This window comes from Saccopteryx bilineata, chromosome 4 (genome assembly GCF_036850765.1).
Source record: "Saccopteryx bilineata isolate mSacBil1 chromosome 4, mSacBil1_pri_phased_curated, whole genome shotgun sequence".
In the NCBI taxonomy this organism is placed as follows: Eukaryota; Metazoa; Chordata; class Mammalia; order Chiroptera; family Emballonuridae; genus Saccopteryx; species Saccopteryx bilineata.
The window spans coordinates 733,676-738,402 of NC_089493.1; the positions used below are offsets into that span (position 1 = coordinate 733,676).

The 4,727-nt window shown below is 46.6% G+C and overlaps 1 pseudogene; it reads left to right on the forward strand.

Moving 5' to 3' along the window:
• The first annotated feature begins 4,039 nt into the window (after positions 1–4,039).
• Positions 4,040–4,499, forward strand: LOC136334126 (immunoglobulin heavy variable 1-3-like; annotated as a pseudogene).
• Positions 4,500–4,727: the final 228 nt, after the last annotated feature.

Sequence of the window (4,727 nt, forward strand, 5' to 3'; positions counted from 1 at the left end):
TTCCCCTTAAGGAACCTCTCTGGGTTCCTGATTCTGCACTTACCTCTGACGTTTCTGGGTTTGCAAGTCTGCTATAAAGAGAAACAACTTCCTCTCTGGATAAAAGCAGATTTTCATTCAACCTCTCTGTGCCCAAATGTCAATTAATGATCAAATCATTTGACCCCCGTCAAATGTATCTAACCTGAGGCTCTGCTGAACGCAGTGCAGCTCAGCTCCCCACAGCTCAGTGTCCCAGCCAGACAGCAGCAGAACACGTGCTGCTGAACATTGGAAACCTGGGACGAATGATTCCAAAACTAGGAAAAAAAGACCCCTGGATGTGATCATTGACTTGCATTATGCTCGTAGCATGAAGATCAGTTCACACAACACAGCGGCGGAGGGACTCATGACAGCTTCTTATGCGTGTCCAGACTAACAACTAACATACACAGTGATGGGACATGAAATATTTATCACGAATAGAGTTGAAATCTGTGGGGAAGAACAGGAAAGAACCTTCAGCAAGTCAGAGGTGCTCTTATAGATCCAGGAAAGGGGACTGTATTTTGTCACGGTGGTGGGTCCAGGGGAAGAGTGCTGTTTCATCTCCCAATGACGGTGAGGAAGAGACCATGCTTTCCTGACAGATTCCAGTGTGAGACAGATGAGTAGAAGCAAGCATGAACCTTCCTGGTTCAGCAGCGAAATATAAAATAAAGTATAGCCTGACGACCTATTCCATAAATTCGAGCAAGTGAAGTAGACCATTACAAGTTTTCTACCCCCTTTTCTTTAAAATCAAGGACTACAAATGATATAATACAATGACAATTTTGAACACCTGTGCAGATTAATCCTCTGAGGGTTCAGAGGAGATTAGTACCCAGGTTAAGGTGGCTTGTTTGGCATAATGTTGTATAAAAGCATTTTCTTAAGTTCCAAAGTGTAGGCTTTTGTGTTGAGCTTCACATTCACATAATTCAAGATACCAAGATAAAGAACTGCTCCTAGACATCCTCAGCTTGTTCATTTAACAGTGTTTCCTGCAGAGATGATAACACAGTTGGTTTTCAAAGCATTCCAAAGTCACACACTGCTCCTAAAACCTCTGTGTTTCCTTTCTGATTTCGTCCAGATTGACAAGCTCTAGCAAGCATATAACCTTCCTCCATCTGGGCTGATTTTGCATGAGATAGAGGAATCGATATTGAAGGAAAGTTTCATTAATATAATAAGTCCTGGTACTGGCCTCCAGTTTTTATATCAAGGTATGATCCATTAACAAGTGATGTTAGGACAAGGTTCTCCATGGGAGTCTCTAATTCTTTGAAGCTCTGTATTAAACTTTCTCAGGTGGAGATAAAACAATAGCGAGCCCATTCCTGGAATCCAGCCATGATCCCTGTCTGTCTGAAATGAACCACACAGTAGTTTGGAACTCACCTGGAACTTAGGTTAGTTTTCAAGGTAGAGCTTTATTATATAAATGACCACAGATGCTACACGTGGCTATTTCAGGAATAAGGGAGAAAGATTGACCTGCTTAAACACTAACAAAAATCACCACAGAATGAGATGACAATTCCAGATATGTGTCAGTTCTGATGGGGATAATTCCCTGTTCATGTTAATACAACTGTCATGACCAGTTTCTTTTCCCATTTTTCACACTGTTGCATCCCAGGGAACCGGCTTCCAGTTCCAGTGAACACCTGTCACATGTGGACACGGTGACAGCACTCCCTAGGGTCACATGCAGACCAGAGTTGGGACTGGAAGAGGGAGGGAATGGTTCTTCTGAAAATAGTTGTTGATGAGCCAGCAAAGCCCCAACATGCTCCCCCTCCCGTCCTCTGACTAGAGCTACGTCCCAAGTCCACGTACACAGATCCTGGTGGTGAATCTAAGTCTGAACCACCAAGGTTGACCAGTTTTCTGCAAAACTGGATCCAGCAGCTTCAGTAATAGGTTCTTATTTGTATGATTTATTCATTTGCAATCAATGGACAAAGAAAATAATTCTCTTCACATCAATAATAATGTTATTTACATCTTTTATTCCATAGTAGGATTGCTATCAAGATGTTCCATAATTAATTTTCATAAAATTAAATGTAATTACTCCACAATCTTTATCAATTCTACAACTAAACATATGTGGTCATGACTGAGTATCTTCTATGTCTCCAAGTTTTTAAAATAAACCTCAGTTGAGTCCAGAGAATAAAAACAGAAATGAGGGCAGGGCTGCTGATGCAGGTGGATGCTGTTCTTTCATGGATTCTCAAGAAAACCAGGAGCCTCGCGTACAAGTGGTTGCACCTTGATGGTAAGGGATCATGAGGATGAGACAGGAGGTTGCCCCCAGGGTCCCAGTGTCTCATCTCCATTTGTCCTTCCAGGGAGGAAGTCCAGCTGGAGCTTCATCAGACCCAGGAGAAATCCGAGTGTCCAAAAATTCTGTGCCATGGTTCAGCCCAGTTCAGTCTCTGACTTCACCCAGCCAGTGTAGCCTGGTCCTGTCTGCACTCTGACTGGATCTGTCCCCAGGCCACTGCTTGGATTCTTCCCAGCTGGTGTGGCCACATGGTGCTTGGAGGGCAGCCCTACCTGAGTCAGTTGACAATGGTGCTGACTCCTCTTCCTCCCGATTCTGAGGAGTGACTCACCTGATGCTGTGGGGTCCACAGGGGACTTCCTCCTACAAGCCACTCTGTGTGAAAGGATGACCAAGCCCACCTCTGATACTCTGGGGACTTTGTGGGTCTCTTATAATCTCTAAATAATTAAGATGTAACTAATTATGTGGCATCTGGATTGACAGCACCTACAAGAGAGGAAAGCATAAGGCTTGTTTGTATCATGAAAGACTGTGTTTGTATCATGGATGCGTTTGACTGGCTTTCCAAAAACAGTCACATTCCAGACCTAAAGACCATTTGGGGGCACTGCCCATGTGCTAGGTGCAGGATAGGGAAAATTGGGAGTTCTTTATGATGAAAAGCATCACTGTGGGTGTGTACTTTATTGAATGTTAGAAGTACAGGAGGATTTCAGCCACATGCAGGGATACTCAATGGAAATACAACCAGAGAAGCATGAGGACAAAAGAGGTCCCAACGTTCCCAAGAACTTCTGGAAGCTGCAAAGAAGAAGCTCCCTGTTGGCTTCCTTAAAGCCTTTCTATGGGGTCTCCTTGCAGATACACTGGGGTTTTCTATGGCCAATTTATTAAGTCCGGACGTGTTTAAAGCACATGGTGTCCCTGTGGGAGCATTCTGAAGTCAGGGAACAGCCTTCACTACTGGACTAGAGATGCTGAGAGGTCAGTGCCCTTTCGGTCCAGATCAGACCGATTTCTTTGGGGTGTGGTCAGGGAAGCAGGGGGTGTGCTGCACACATGAGCACAGGGAGGCTGCCCCAGAAGCAGTTACACAGTGAACTGGGGAGGGATTTCCTCTGAAGACTTGGTTCTTCTTGGAAAAAATCTATATAACCTAACAGATAATCAGGGACTGTGAATTTATCCATAAATATCATTCTTTATCAGGAACATGTGTCTAACTTGATAAAAAGAAAACATTCAAAGCATTATTCCTGTGCTCTTAGATACTTGAGTTGTAAGCATCTGGGGACAAGGATGGTCTTATTAAGTCACCAGGAGCACCATTTAGAAACTCTGATACAGGAATAAGATGTCAAGGTATTAAAGCTCAGAAGAGATCCAGGTGGTCTCTGTGTCACTCAAAGTGGGTTCACAGTGAGGAGTAAACCTGTGGGGATTCTTCCTCAGTGGGAGGAGCTCTGTCTGCACAGGGCTCGGGGACCTGGGAGGTGACAAACATTTTCCAACAGGATTAGAACAAAACCCCAGAGACTCCCAGAGAGTCCACTATCTTCTCTCAGATAGGGTCAAGATTATATGAATAGTCTGCCTCATGAATATGCAAATTATGTGTAGTAGAGTAGTTAAATATGGATGTGTCTGTGTCCTGAGAGCATCCCCACAGCCACACCCTCCCCTCCACAAGTCCTGACAGCTCAGCCCCTCACCATGGACTGGAGCTGGAGAGCCTTCCTCCTGGTGGCAGTGGCTGCAGGTAAGGGGCTCTGCAGTCCCTGGGTTGATGGGGGACCAAGGACTAGTCAGTGGGGAATTCCACACACTCCTGTCTCCTCTCCACAGGTGTCCACTCCGAGGGCCAGCTGGTGCAGTCTGGGGCTGAGCTGAGGAAGCCTGGGACCTCAGTGAAGGTCTCCTGCAAGGCTTCTGGGTACACCTTCACCACTACAATATATACTGGGTGCGACAGGCCCCTGGACAAGGGCTGGAGTGGATGGGGTGGATTTACACCGGTGATGGTAACACAAGCTACGCGGAAAAGTTCAAGGGCCGTATAAGCCTGACTGCAGACAAGTCCACGAGCACAGCCCACATGGAGCTGAGCAGCCTGAGAGCCGAGGACACGGCCGTGCATTACTGTGCGGGACACAGCGAGGGGAAGTCAGTGTGAGCCCAGACACAAACCTCCCTGCGGGGACGGGAGGGCCGGGCTGCAGGGGGCGCTCAGGACACCAGGGGGCGCTCCGGACCCACGGAGCCCGAGACCAGCCCCAGGAGCAGGTGCAGAGGGAGGTGGGGAAGGAAGGGGCTTCCTGTGGGAGCAGGGTTTCCTCTCAGAGCTCTCAGTTGCATCCAGGGGCACTTCTTTCTTCTTCTCTGTGGCTGTAATTTCTTGTAA